This window comes from Ursus maritimus, unplaced genomic scaffold (assembly GCF_017311325.1).
Source record: "Ursus maritimus isolate PB19 unplaced genomic scaffold, ASM1731132v1 scaffold_22, whole genome shotgun sequence".
NCBI classification, from domain to species: Eukaryota; Metazoa; Chordata; class Mammalia; order Carnivora; family Ursidae; genus Ursus; species Ursus maritimus.
In genome coordinates, this window is record NW_024424675.1 from 20,068,051 (window position 1) to 20,082,925 (window position 14,875).

Genomic DNA, 14,875 nt, shown 5'->3' on the forward strand with positions numbered 1-14,875 from the left:
GTCACCGTCCGCCCCAGCAATTCTGCGGGTAGGCTATGTGCCCAGGGGTGAGAAGTACAGGTCTGTGCAGAAACTCGCGCACACGTTCGCAGCAGCGTGACTTCTAAGAGCCCCCAAACAGAAAGTGTCCAGTGACCGTGAATGGACACAGGGAACGCGGAGTTTCCACGCAGTGGGACGTGACTCAGCCATCAATAGGGACAAAGCACTGACGCACGCGAGGACATGGATGGGCCCTGGAAACACTGCAGTGACAGGAGCTGGACACCAAAGGCCACATAGTGTGTGATTCCGTTCACATGGAATGTCCAGAACAGGCAGATGCATGGACAAAAGGTAGATTAGCTGTTGCCTGGGGCTGGGAGTGCGTAATGGGGAGGGGTAAGGGATGGCTAACGGGTGTGCTTTCTTCGATGAGGTGCTAAGAATGTTCTGGAATTGGACGGTGCAACGGTGGCACAACTCTGAACATATGAAAACCCACTGACTTGTACACTTCAAAAGGGTGAATTATCTCAGCCAAGTTATTAAAGCGAACTTGCGGGTCGTCCTTCCCCAAGCCCCAGGCTAAGCACAGAAAGATCCTTTACAAGCAGCTTTGTTCCCAGACACCAAAGCCTGGGCCTGGAATGCAGCGCGCTCTCACATCAGGCAGGAAGGCGCACTTATCTGTTCCTCCGGCACACATTCCAGAGGCCTGACTCGGCCACCAGCAGTTTCAGGATTCCTGGGTCTACAAGGTACGATTCCCAAGAAGCCTGAGCGCCCGGCCCCCAGTAAAACACCGGCCCTTCCAGAGCAAGCAGCTTTCCCGAGGCTGTGCAGGGCTGGGAGTCTGGGCTGGGAGGCCTGCACACTCGGGGAACATCCCCCCAACCCTGGCTCCCTGGGAAAAGGGAATTACAGGAGCATCTGCTGAAAGCCCACTAAGTGCTGCGCCCGACACAAGGTCCCTCCCCACCCCCAGCTTTTCAAGGACGTCCCTGTCCCCTTCCCCCTGCCGCTGTGGTTCGGAGACCTCTCTTATCTCTGTTAAACATCCCGAGGGAGAACTTGCAGAAGCAGTGCTGGGCCTGGAAGGGCCTTTGAGTGCCTGGCCGCAGCCCCGGGACTCCTGGGACAGGCCGGCCAGGCTAGGTGGGGATTCCTATGCCCCAAGGGCAAGCGCCTGCTCCCAGGAGGCTTCCAACAGCCACTCACCCGCCGGGACCTGGGGGCTGCAGCACCGCTCGGCTTCCCCCTCCCCCAAAACAGGTGCCAACAAAAGCACGAAACACTCGTTTTCCAATCACGTATGGCTTCTTTGACCCCATCAAACAACTTTATTCACACAAACGTCCCTTAATTTACAAAGCCTCAGTCATTCATACACATTAGGGGATCCACAGTGTTCAAGGAACTTAAATAGAATGTATCATACCAACCCAAGTAAACCAAGTACAAAAAATATTCATATAAAGTTGTTCACACGTAGGTCCTAGATTACCAGCTTCTGTGCAAAAAAAGAAAATAAAGAAAAATAGATTTATTAACTAGTATTTGAAGCTAACTTTGTGCCTGGGTTTCTCGGTGCCTCCCTCACCACCAAGTCAGCCCCACATGAATGTTAGATCGGGGCCTCCATTCTCCCCTGCTCCCAGGCCCCCTGCGGCACAGAAGAGGTCTTTAAAGTGTTCCTGAACAAACTGCCTTCCTCCTGTGGCCCCTCATGGGAAAAGATGTGGGGGCCTCCGGGCAACCAATGGGCGTGGCTTCACCTGTCAATGGTGGCTGTGGAAGCTTCCATTTACCGACTCTCCTGTCCCACCTCCTTGCTTCCCCTCTGAGGGCATCTGTCTGGACAGGAGTCCCTGCCCTCCGAGGCTGGCAGGCAGGATCAGAGACAGGCCTGGCATCCTGGAGGCTGTGCCTCCACCCGGTGGGGGACAATCTCCCGGCCTCAGCCCCAGACTTGGCTGTTGTCCGGCTGCCAGTTTCTAGGTGACTCCAGTAGCCCTGTGCCTGTCTGAGGGCCCCCATGCAGGCCAAAGGAGTCGGAGGGGAGCAATAACCCAGGAGCCACTGGTGCCCCCAGATGTGTGTTTACGGGGTTGGGGGGGCACGAGGAGGATTGGAGGTGACAGGCGCCCTTGGTGGGCAGGGCCAGGAGCCCAGGCAGCAGGGAGCAAGGTAAGGGCAGAGAGTCAGGGGTCCCCTTCTTAGGGGGTGGAGGCCCAACTCCTGCTGTTCCAAGTTTCCAAAAGATACTGAGGCTGCAACCCAGACATCCATCCTATTAAGATCTGTCTTCTCAAAAGGTAGAGTGCAACAGCATAGAGAACATTCCTACGATGCCAGCTCTTTACCTTTTCTTAGAAAAAAAGACTCAAGCAAAAATAATCTTATTGCTCCAAACACTGGTTTTCTAGGAGACAGCTGATATGTCAAGGAGCAGAGAACCTTGGAGGAAGGGAATGGTAGAGGTGGGGAATGTCCAGGGACAAGAAGGCTGCGAGGAAGGTGGTGAGTGGTCTTAGCACCGCGGGGTCAGGGAGCAGAGGGGGTGCAGGGCATGTGCCCCTGCCGGCTCCGCCGTCATTCGCTCTGGGACCACCACTGGCAGTGCCGGAAAGGAGGCCAGGCCCCGTCAGGAGTCAGATCTCCGCCAGTGTTGGGCACGTTTTCTCCTCCAGCTGTAAACAGGGTATTTCTTAAGTAAACATTGGATACACTCCCTCAGAAAGGCAGCCATCAGGGGCAAACCACATCCGGGTGGGAGGAAAGAATTCCCACTCTCCTGTCCCAATGCCTCTGGGATGAGAGGGGGCTAAGGCCTACTATGCCCTTCGTCCCTGGTGCCCAGAGAGGGGTCAGACGGAGCCAGTCTTGAATGGACTGTGGCATCCTCCTGGCTAGAGAGGTAAGAGGCAGGGGGCCTGCTGGGTAGTGAGGGGCAGAGAGCGTCCACCTGGTGGGAACGTGGTTGTTCTGTCCTCGGCTAAAGCTGCTCTTAGTGTCCTGGTGGTGGTGGGAGCCCTGGGCCTGGCCGTGGGCCTTGGGGAAGGATGGGGCGGGGGGCAGGGGAGATGCTTCCCTCGTGGCTCTGTGTGGGTGGGAGTGAAAGGTTAAGTGACAGACAGAGACAGGGAGAAGGATGCCACGGACTTCCAGCTGAGCCAGCAGGTCTGGTCAAGGGAGGGTAGTGGAATAAGGCACTATGATCTGTCTTGCTGAGTCCTCTTGCTGGGGGGAACTGAGCTCAAGACCCACGGGTCTCAGGCCCAGAACCTCCCCGCTCCGGGCTAACCGTTTCACAGATCCAAGGAGAAGAGAATGACTGCTATTTCAAGGTTTGGAAACTCCTAGAACTTGGACAGGCCTTACAAACGTGGTGGCGCTGAGATGAGGTGGTACAGAGCTGCGGCCAGGCCCCAGGAGCAGGTGGAGAGAGCGAGAGGCAGGAAGAGGCAGGAGGCTGACCCACAGCGGCAACGGGGGGAAGGTGGCTGAGAAGCGGATGGGAGCTACCTGGGTCCAACCAAGGCTAGTCCACTGGCTGTGGGGCCGAGCTGGCGCTCATTTCGGGGTGCCGTCCACCTGGCTGGGGGGAGGGGGGGCAAGAGGGAGAGACAGGCACTTGGGGCTAATGAGCTGGCCATCATGAGCCAGGGAAGGAGGCCCTGCCACCAAGCAAGGGGAGGCTGAGTCCTGCAAGATAAGGGCTACCCCTCCCAGGCTGCCTGCCTTGCCCAAAAGGCAGAGACATCCTGTGACCTATAAGGGGCTACATTGATGCCCAGAGAAATAACGAAGGGGGATCGCTGCAGCTCCAAGACCTGGGGAGGGCAGAGGCAAAGTTGAAGCACGGGGAATACCTTGTTAGGCCTGAGCCTTCACCAAGAACTTGAGGATGGGGGCTGCAGCCAGGAAGCGCAGGGGTGAGAACTGGGGGGCTGTTTTTCCCATCTGCTGCCCCAGAGGGGAGGTGGGGGGGTGGGCAGAGAAGGGGAGTGTGCTGTGGTCAGGGACACTGTGCTCCCCACCCTCCCGGGGGCGGCTCAGGGCACAGTCCTGTGGCCTAAGAAGCCAGAGAGGAGACCGGGGGGCAGGGGGCGCCAGGCGGGCACGAAGGATTACGCAAGGAAGGGAAGGGCCTGGCTCCCACCGGCACCCCTGCTCGCCATGGCCAACTGTCCACCCAGGAGGAAGCAGGAGCCCTGGTGTTTGAGGGGCTAAGAGAAGGCGAGAGAATGCCAGCAAACGTGTGGTGAGTTCTCAAGTTTGGGTTGGTGTCGGGTTGCTCTCTCCCAAACTCTCAGGACCAAAGGACTGCCGCTCTGGGGGGAGAGCCCTCCTTGGTCACACACCAGCTGAATGCCCTCCAACTGTCTCCCCTATCAATCCTATGCTGGTTTAGAGAAAACGAAAAACAAACATAAAAGAATTCCTTTCCCCTTTCCCCCAGACCCTGCCTGCTTGGTGGTAAGGAAGGGGGGAGCCTTTGGAGCAGCCCCAGCAGCCTGCGGGTGAGAGGGACGACACGGGGCTAGCCACGTGCCCCTGAGATGGGGGGCAAACACTCAGGTTCAGAAGCCTGAGGGGAGGGAGCCGTGCACGTGCTGGCAGAGCATGGGATGGCCACACAGACCGCGGCTGCACAGATGCTGGTGCTGAGGTCGACAGGGTCACGTAGGGGAAGCTTTAAGGTGGCAGGCCACAAATGGGCACCCGACAGCTGGGGGGGTCCTACCCCGTCCTCTCCCTGCTCTTGGTGGGTCCATTCTTTCCCCAGCAGACATGTGTATGTGGAGGGAGGGCACCTAATAGGAAGTTCCTGGGGGTGAGGGAGATGGCGCTTGACGCTGTTGCCAGCTGTGACACCATGGGCCCGCATGCAGGGCACACCCTTCACTGTGAGCAGAGGACAGTGGCAGCCAGTTCAGGACACCCTGTTCTTATGGCCAGGTCACAACCGGATCTCAGGGACTTAGGCAGTCTCTGTGACGACCGGGATGTGTGGCGGGCACATGTGGGAAGGAGACGATCCAGGAGGCAGGAGGTGACGGGCGCTGACCTCACAGGAGTGACAGATGCCCACCGAAGACCCAGCTGTGTCCCAGGCAGAGGTTTGGCACAACAGTTTTTTTTTTTTTTTCCTGGGGGTCTTCCTCTGGGAGGGAGACCAGTAACAGAAAGGTAGGCTTATAGAGCTGGGCTGGGCTGGCGCTCGGCCGCCGGAAAGTGGGGGATAGTCACCTCTGTCCCCCCCAGCGCTCCCTGTTATAAAGGGCAGAAGAGGGAACGGACTCCCACCACTGTGAGTCCTGGAGAGGCCCAGGGCTTCCAGCAGCTGAAAGAGAACAAACCCGCAGTTTAGACTTTCTTTCTTGAGTTCTCCTGGCCAAACCCTGTCTTCCTCTTCCAGGTGGTTCTTCGCCTCGGACCATTTCTAAGGCCTGAGGGCGGGCCGGGAGCAGCCCGCCAGAGTCCGGCATGCCTGTGTCTGCGGGGGTGGGTGGCCCGCAGGCCGCCTTCTGTCTTCATGCCACCCCGGGGCCGGGACCCACCCTGGCCCTCCACGGAGGAGGCAGGCCTTCTCTGGGGAAGTGAGGTCTTCCAAGCAGAACTGAGGGATGGGGAAAACAAAGACGACAGAGGGAAAACAAAGGAACAAAACAGAAGAGCTCCCTAACCCCTTAAAAAAATTAAAAATGACATTTACACATATGCTTTTTGTCCATGTTGTTTCTCCACAGCATAGTTTCCTGCTCTTCGGAAGTCTTAATCGTTTAAATTAAAAAAGGAAAAAAAAAAGACAAAAAATAAAATAAGATGTTAAAAAATTAAGCGAAACTAAAAGGAGGGGGGAAAACCCAAACAAAAGCTTCACATTGCCGGAGATCCAGCTGTCGGGAGATCACCAACGACCAAGCCGCCACCTGTACCCTCTGCCGTCCTCGGTGGGAGACACGATGAGACTGCGGGTCCCGAGGATCAACCTGGAAGACACAAGACAGAAGGCCGGGGATGAGCGGACACTGGGCCGGTGGGCTCGGGGCACCTCCAGGCTCCGGATGCCCCACTCAGCGCCAGCACCCAACCCCAAGGACCTCAGGAACTGTGCCCTGCTGGGGGCCGGAGAGGCTTCTAAATACCTTTGGTCTCGTCACCTGCACCGAGTATCAGGTTATTACGAGGACCAAATGAACTAATGCATCTAACTTGAGACGGCGCCTGGCTCTATCATGATGAGCTATTGTTCGGGAACTGTCTTGGCGCCAGGCCCCAGGAACAGGACCAGCTACCAGCCTTTCCAGGACCCATTTTCGTGGAGGCCTAGAACACAAGAGCCTGCGGCGAGCAGCCTTGGGCCAGCACCTGCCTCCAGCCCGCTGTCCCAGTCCGAGCCGCCCCTGCAGGACTGAGCAGGGCCCCATCCTAGGCAGCACGGCTCCATCGGCACGGCACAGGGACGCACCCCGGGGTTCTGGAGTGCCTGCTCTCCCCCTGAACGACAGCAGCAGGTAAGTCCTTCACAGCACGCTTGAGATCCCTCCAAATCCGCTCCCCCCGCCCCCCCTTCACTGTGTAAGGTCCATGCAGCCTGAGCAGCTGTGCCCTCCGTACCCTCACTTGCTGCCTTGTCGTCCTCAGGTCCCAGGGAGACGCCTGGCTGTCGTCACGAGAGGCAGCGGGCTCCAGCAACGTGAGACAGCCTGTTTCCTACTGTGGGAAATGGTGGGCTCTCCTTTGAGGTCTGACTCGAGTAACGACTATGAAGTACCCCAGCTGGAAGTGACCGACTCCATGAGCCCAGCCTGTCCCCGTCCCCAACCAGAAGTGATGAATGTGTTCGCTCTGGACAGGATATAGTCCGCAGCCACTGGACCACCCAAACGGCTTGCTCCTAGCTGGGTGAGGGGGCACGGAAGGCCCCCGCTGGAGACGTGTACCAGCACCTTCCGGAAAGCAAATGGGCCCTGTGTTTTCAGAGCCTTGGGTGTGTAGACCTCTAGACCCTGAAGTTCACTTCCGGAAACCCAGCTTGACTGGTCTCTTACATATGAGAAGGACTTCACGAATAAAGACGCTCACTGAAGTATGATACATGACGAGGCAGCAACCCGCAAATCCAGAAAGAAAAGATTGAAGCAAATGATCCGTCTACTCTGTGATGTATTACAGAGGAAATGAGAAGGCAGGTGGCATTCTGAGTATTATGGCAGAAGCACTTCTCGGGGTTAAGGAGAAACAAGCGGGCTACGATGTCCCACGGCACAGAGTATGAGCAGAACCATGTAACAACAAACAGAAACCACGTATAGGAAAATCTGTCAAGAAATACATCAAAACGTTGCACCTGTCGTGGGTGTATTTTCTCCTTCCCCTGCTTAATACAGAGGACACGTCACGTTGTTGTGTTTTACTTTGTAATGGGAAAACCAGCGTACTCTAAGGGACAAGAAAAGCTGGCAGCCCCAAAGAAAGGGCCCTGGAGCAGCAGTCCAAGAGACCAGACCCAGGCTCTTTTCTGGGCTCCTCCACACAGTGGAAAGCGGAGAATTTTCCAGAGCTGTCAGGTGAGGGTAGACTGCAGTTCCCTCCTCCAGCGCAAGGCGAGGGTGGGGGCGCCCAGTGTCTGCGTATGGGGAGCAGGGTGGGGGGTGAATTATAACGGTGCTGGAAAAGTATTTGATCTGGAAGAAAATACTGGTTTTCTCAGCCTCAACCTTTCCCTCTGCTGCTTCTGTTTCCCTGCCTGTGAAGTCCCCTCGATCAACAAAAAAAGTCCACTGGTGGGTCTTGGATCCTGGAACGACCCAGAAGCCATCTCACACTCTGGCTGTATTCAGCACGCCTATGACCTCCTCCCTGTGCTTTCCAGACAAAGCAGAGCCATGAGCAACCGGGGGGAGGGTGGGCTTGGGGGGACCCTCACCATCCGAGACACTCCAAGTCCTTGTGAAACAGGGCAAGAAAAGCCCAGGAAACTGTATGCTAATGTCTGATCTGCTGAGGTCATCTCTGGGACCAGTTATGACCTTTTCAACACTGCTTTCCTCCCTCCCTCCCCTGGCAGGACTCAAGCCGAGGACACCCTGCTCAAAGGGATGCCCACCAGCAGGAAGGTGGCCCCTGGCGGCAGAAAAGCAGCGGTCAAGGAGGCAGAGAGATTCAGAAGCCAGAAGTTCCTTTTTACATAATAAACTATCAGAACAGAGTGTGCCCGCAGAAGGTCAAACCAACAGCATGGCTCTCTGCAAGAGCTCCCGAGACACCAGCGTGTAATGACCGCTGTAATCACTGGGGCCCTTGCCAGGAAGCCAGGCTGACATTTCCCACAGGCTCCTCCACCCTCCCCCGGCTTTGGCACTGGGGCCCCTCCTCCTGGGAGGACGCCTCAGGATGGCCTACAGGTCTGGGTCTGCTTCTCTCTTGGGGGCAAGGGACAAGGAAAGTAAGAGGGCCTCTTTCAGAGAGAGGACCTTGGCTTTGGGTTCCTCTCCCATCTCCCATTCCAGAAGGTCCACCTGCCCTAGGGAGCCAATGGCAGCAGGTGCACCTGGAGACGGGCTCTGCAGCCATGAGCAGGAGGGGCTCAGACCACCCAGGTCTGGGTTAGGGCAGCAGCAGACCCTCCCAGGCACGTGCTGGGACAGTAAATGGTGTAAGCGCCCAGTCCCAGGGTGGGGGTGGGGGCCTCCGACTTCATCCTCGCAGATGTCACACCCCGGCTCCCTGACTGCCCAGTGACCAGCGTGGACCAGGGCCTGCCTTGTTGCTTCCAGTGGCACGTGGACCTCTGACCACAGAGCCCTGTGCGGAGGCTGCCACGCTGCTGAGCGGAATGCAAGGTGCTGTGTGAACCTCTGCATGAGGTCAGCAGCACGCCCCATCTTTCGCCTTCATCTCATTTTTCGAGGCTGACTGCCCCATTTTAACAAGGGGACAGGCCCAGAGAGACGGAGTGGCTCGGCCCACATCACAGTGCTGTGGAGCACTGCACACGGTGCCCTCAGAGCCGCCAGCCGGGGGTTCCCCCCACCTGCACCTGCCACGGTCCTGAGGGGGGACAGTGGCCAGAGATCCAGAAAGGCATGCTGGCAAATCCTTCCCCTTCTCTTTCAACTCTTGGACGAGACTCCCTCAGCACGTCCGACCTTATTTCTCTGTAATTATCGTCACAGCAATCGCTCACCCAGCATTGAACGTTCTAAGGGCTTTGTGGGGAACCCATTAAGGCAACTTTCAGCTCTTCCATGCTGCTTCCCACTCACTGGGTCCCCACGCACAGTCCTCATGTTACAGCGACAGCCTCATCTCACCCCACAACCCCAGGGGCAGAGAAGCTCAGAGACTAAGGCTGCACGGCTAATGGGTTGGAGAGAAAAGTGTCTGGGCCTGGGTCAGTCTCAGCCCACAGCTCCTGCTTCTAGCATCTAACTGTCCTGGGAAATCCCTTCCTCGAGAGACAAGAGCTTAAGTGGCGTTTAAAACCCACTTAATCCCTTCATTTATAAACACACTCGCTCAGAAAAGGGTTCGTGAAGGGCTTGGCTTGGGCACCTCTGTACAAGGCTGGTGTCTAGAAGAGCACATCGGAAGATATGGAGTCACTAGGCAGTGAGCAGCCTTCTAGAAAGTTCCTCGGTCAGCTAAGTAGCTGTCTGGTCTGATCAAGGAGATGGGGGAACCAAGGTGCTCACGTGGGTGCCACTAGCCGTATGGAAAAGGGAAGTGGGGGATGGGGCGGGGAGTGAGGACGAAGGGGCGGGATGGACGAGCTCCCCATTCTACCTCCTTCCCGGCCCCCCAGCCCACAGAGACAGAACATCTGGGGGGGAAGAGGAGGTTCGCCTTCTCTGGAAGTGCGGCCCTCCTACTTTGTTGATGTCAAAATGTCATTTTTAGATGAAGCTAAACGGGAACGGTTTGCGGTCCCTCGTCTCCTACTCGGTCTCCTACTTCTAAACGGTACCATCCTTCCAACTGTGTAAGTCTGGCAGCCGCAGGATGAGAGAATCTCCGGGAGCCACGACTACGTTCCCAGCGAGCGACTTCGCTCAAGCGCTCTTTCGGGGAAACAGCACGGGCTGTGGCGGACAGTCCTGAGTTCAAATCCGCCCTCGGCCACTTCCTGGCCGCTTCTATCACCTGAGCCTCCTTTTCCTTGCTAGCAAGTGAGATGCTGCTCTTTACCCTTTTAGGGGCTGCTGTGAGGAGTCAAGGAAGCTGCCTATCCCAGCACCTGGTACAGAGGCGACGCTTCGGATGATCTATCATGTTGTCCATCGTGTTAATGGTCCCTTCGGTTCTCAGTCGGAACCGTACAACTTTAGATCTAGACTTGAGGCGTAATTCAGGAACTTTCCATCCTGTATCTGTGGTCCGGACACTTAGGACGAAGGCAGTGGAGGCGGTAGTGGCACGGAGGGGAGTTCTCCCAGTCTGCCCCCTGGAAGGGAGCCTCCGCGACACCACTGCGGTAAGGCCTCATGGACAGCCAGATGGTGGCCAAGGTATCCTCAGCACCTTTCAACCTGCTCAGGCCTAAGGACGGATTTTTAAAGCCCACAAGCCTCGAAATCTGAAATACGACCCGGCTGTCTGCGAGGATCCATCTTCTGTGATATGGTACAAAATGGGCCAGTACCCCAGGTGACCACTGGCACGTGTCAGGAGGGCTCCCATACCAGGTTTCGGGGTGGCACAGCGGACCCCAGCTCATGTCACCTGCTGTGAGGGTAAACCGCAACCGGAAGCGTGTGTGACGTGTATACTGTGGACACTCAGCAAAATGCAAAAAGGTTCAATGACTCGTAAATGCTGGACAGGGATTCAAACCTCAAGCCCAGTTTTTCTCTACCCCTCTCATCTATACAACAGAAAAGGAAGTCACTGGCATGCTCTCAGACTAAAGCACAGTATAAACTCAAACTGTGGTATTCCTGGGTGGGGAGCCAAGAACTCACTCTTAAAGTCAGTCCTCCCTGCACTCCTGCATGGAAGGATTATCAAAAATACCTTTGATATGTTAGGCACCATGCAAGGCTTCATAAGCAATGCTTGCTTTGCCCAAACAAAGGAGCATGTGCAATTCTGTCCATTTTCCAGATGGGCAAACCAAGGCTCAGGTATCCATTTCCTATCATGCCGTGGAGGCACAGAGGCCTCTCCTAAGTAGGATTAGCTCCAAAAAGAGTCATTCCTCGCTTGCTTAATACACCAAAGCAGCTGGCTTTTCATACTCAGATACTGACCTGCCAGCCCTGGGGGGTTCAGCGGCCCGGCACTACTGACTACTGTCTGTCAGACGGACAGAGGCCGGGGGGCCAAGCTTTCTGATACACCACTGATCGAAGGCTCTGCTAGCCACAGGGCCTCAGAGAGGGGCAAAACTAGGGACCGCCGTGCCAAAGCGGCCCACAGCACAGCACATGGGGGTCGTGGTGTCGGGAAAAAAACTGGAGGTGCATGTGATGAATGGGGTGGCCATGCTGTCCGTTCTCGGGTCTACAGAAGGGAAAAGGGAACGAGTCTGAGCAAAGCACCCCAATAGGGGCTCCACAGCAGCCACGATGCTCTCAAAGGCCAAGGACGCCATCGTGATGGCCTCGGGGCCCTGACCGGGAGGCCAAGAGAAGGCAGAAGTTTGGGTGCAGGTCCTGAACGTGGGGAGCACGTCATCCACAAAGCATCGGGTTACAGAGCGGCAACGAGCTGCTGCTCCGTAAGGGCCTGGGCCAGCAGGCAGGAAATCTAAAACTGATACCCCAGCTCTCCCCGTTACCAGTCGAGGTCCCCGAGCCTCAGCTTTCTCAGCTTACAAGGTGGCCCTGTCTGCCGTGCAGGGTGTGACATCCAGTGACGGTATCCAGGATCCTGGGCACAGTGAGGTATACAGCAGGCAATTCACACGTGGTGATGGCAGGCTTCGATCACACCCCAACCCTAAACTTCACCACTTCACCGGCTGGGCCAGGCAAAAATTCCAGACGAGATGACTTGGCGTCAAGCCAGCCTCCTTTCTGCTTTGGGCCTCGGCAAGTGCTGGCCTGGTTGTAAGGCCCCCTGCCCCCTCACTGTCAGCGGAGACTGCACTCACCCTTTCAGGCCCCCTCCACATGCTTCCTCCTGGGGACCCCAGTCCCGGAGCCCCAGCGAGCAGACACAAAGTGACCGCAGACCCCCACGAGCCAGGCCGTGTGCTCCCCTTGCCCCACTCCTAACCCCAAGCTGCCTGAAGGGCAGGATAGTCCTGGGCTTCTCTTGAGCCTCTCAGGTCGCCAAGCCCACGAGTCAAATACTGGCTGATTGACAGGACCGGGGCACTAGGACGTGGCAATAAATGAATTAATTTACGAACTTGACGGAATCAGTCAGCATGACAGGATCTCAACACAAAAACCTGGTTATAAAATCCCTGCCTATAGCTGAGTCCCACTGAACAACGCGACGCCAGGTGAAGAGAGAGAGAGCTGCTCACCCTCACCGAGAGAACCAGGCCGCTTGTCCAGGCTCCAGCAGGTGGCAGGGGAGGAGCCGCCATGTCGCCTGTGCTCATTTCTACCATGCTGCCCCCCAGCACACCTGCAGAGCCGGGTAGGGGAAATGAGGCACCTGGGGACAAAGGGTTTCCCTGACATGACACTGCTGCCCCACTACAGAATCCGGAGGCCCAACCCCAGCTCTCTCTGCCATTCCTTCCCTTGCCACCTTTCTGCAGGAGGCCGGTTCTTGAAGGGGAAGAAAGTAAGGCCTTCTGTTCAAGCTGGAGAGGGAAGCTTGAAATCCAGGGGTGGCCGGCGGGGGGTCAGCCTGGCTTCGGTGTGTCCCCCCAGGCAAAGCCAGCCACAGGAAGAGGCAAATGAGAACCGTGGCCTTGTGACCTGAAGCCTTGGCTCTGGCCTCAAGTCTGTGGTCTTCCCCAGATCTTCAAGACCCACGCGGCCTCCCTCTAGGACCTACCCCCTGTAACACGCACCAATGCCCAACACTGCTCCACAGCGGGCTAGAGAGGTGGCGGTGGCCTTCCGGCTAGGGTGCTGCACATGGGGCAGACCCCGCACTCCACGCTTGAAGCCCACAGCCACGGAAATAGGTGGTGGTGGTAGGGGGCAGCGGCAGGGCAGTCCCCCGAGAAACCGAACACCAGCTCCTGAGCAGCCAGGGGCCCACCCCTGTCCCAGAGGCCACTTCTCCCGTCTTCCACATCCTCTTGGCCCACGTCTGCATGTCGGGAGGAGGCAGCCTGTGAATTCTGAGAGGCAGACCGTCGCCCAGGCTGTAACAGCACAGACGCAACCAGAGGAATCCACCCCTGCGTGGTGACCTACTAAGAGACACTGAAGGAAACTGCAGAAAAATGATGAAGGACCCCACCTGGTGGTGGGAACCCCGGTTTTCAGTCTCATCTAGCTCTCTCCCTGCTCTTGGCTGGGGACCTCGTTTCTTCCTGTGCCACCGAGGAGCTTGGGACCCTCCATCTGGGGTCCTTTGAACTCCAAGAATGACAGATCCGCAAACGCCCAGAAGGCATATGAAGTATCAAGGTGCATGTCAGTCACGTGTCAATCCTTTTTTCTGGAGGGACAGCCCTGACACTCAGCTTCTGAGGACTCTAAGAACCATGAGCATCTCGGCAGGCTCTCGTCTATCAAGGCAAAGGCTCTAACCAGAAAGCGACACGGGAGTGCTACACGGGGTTCCCCAGGGCACAGTGGAGCAGGACAAGCTGGGTGGGTGGGGGGCAGGTGGCAGCCGATGGCACCACAGCCCTGCCTGGGGAAGGGGGGTTATCCCCTCTCCTTATGGATTTTCAAGGCAAACCTGAGACTCTTAAAGCAGACAAAGGCCATGGAGAGGAGACAGGCTCTATGCCGAGTCAGCTGAGCTCGGTCGGTGGCCCACTTACCACAGTGAGGACACACGCTCTCTTGCAGCAACAGCTGGCAGGCCGGCTGGTTGGCGGGGCCTGGCTTACTGAGAGAAGGGGAGCGAGGGGAGCTCAAAGCCAAGATGGTGTGCGTGCTGCAAACAGATGCCCGCCTCATCCCCACTATGCCGAGAGCGGGGCCAGGGCGGTGAACGCGCCTACAGACAACGCGGCTGCCAGTTACCATGGAAGCTTGCCGACTCTGAGACTCGGTCATATTACAGCAGCGCTCCTGTCGTCTCCACTGCGGACTTGCTTCATACAGTTTTAAACCTTTTGATTTCCCAAAGCGAGCTGCCCCAAATGCTGGTATTCAGAAGCTTGCCAAGTGCACAAAAGGAAGGATTGCTGGGGCGCCTGGCTGGCTCGGTCGGTGGAGCGTGTGACTCCTGTTCTCTGGGTTGTGAACTCGAGCCCCGTGGTGGGTGTAGGGATGACCTAAAAATAAAATCTTTAAAAAACAACCCCCCAAACAAAGGAAGAATTGCTGGCAGGACCTAAGAGTCTGAGATCTGGAGGGCTCCCCTGTGACCAGCAATCCACAGGACCGCATCCCCAAGTCATCCCACCGGGGTCTGAGGACGCAGACCCATTGAAAGCCAGTCTCTCTGGCCTTGGGAGGTCACGTCTGGGGGCCCTCAGGGAGCTGGGAAGCACCTGAGCTGATAAATCACTGGCCGGCACTCCAGACAGAAGCACGGAGAACTTTCTGTCTGCAGACACAGCCCTGGTAATTGGCAGTCGGCTGCAGGGACACCCTAACTAATTCCCTTCCTCAACTTATTAAGTGTGGGGTTGAAATGAAAGCTGCCGACTGCCTCAACTGGTCCCCAAAGGGGCTGAGGTTCAGCTGTGGCTGCTGTGATTAGCAGACAAAGGGCTCCAGGGAAGAGGCTGGGCTCCTGGGAGAACCCTCCCCCCTGGCCCTTTGCCAGGAGCATGCCTAAGGTGCTGTCACAG

The 14,875-nt window shown here is 57.0% G+C and overlaps 1 protein-coding gene across 1 annotated transcript in view; it reads right to left on the reverse strand.

The window, feature by feature from the left end:
- Positions 1-1,295: 1,295 nt before the first annotated feature.
- STK35 (serine/threonine kinase 35) overlaps positions 1,296-14,875 on the reverse strand; it is a 43,242-nt gene continuing 29,662 nt past the window's right edge. Inside the window, exon 4 of the mRNA XM_040638083.1 lies at positions 1,296-5,978. The gene's annotated coding sequence lies outside the window, so the exon portion shown is untranslated. The remainder of the gene's footprint in view (positions 5,979-14,875) is intronic.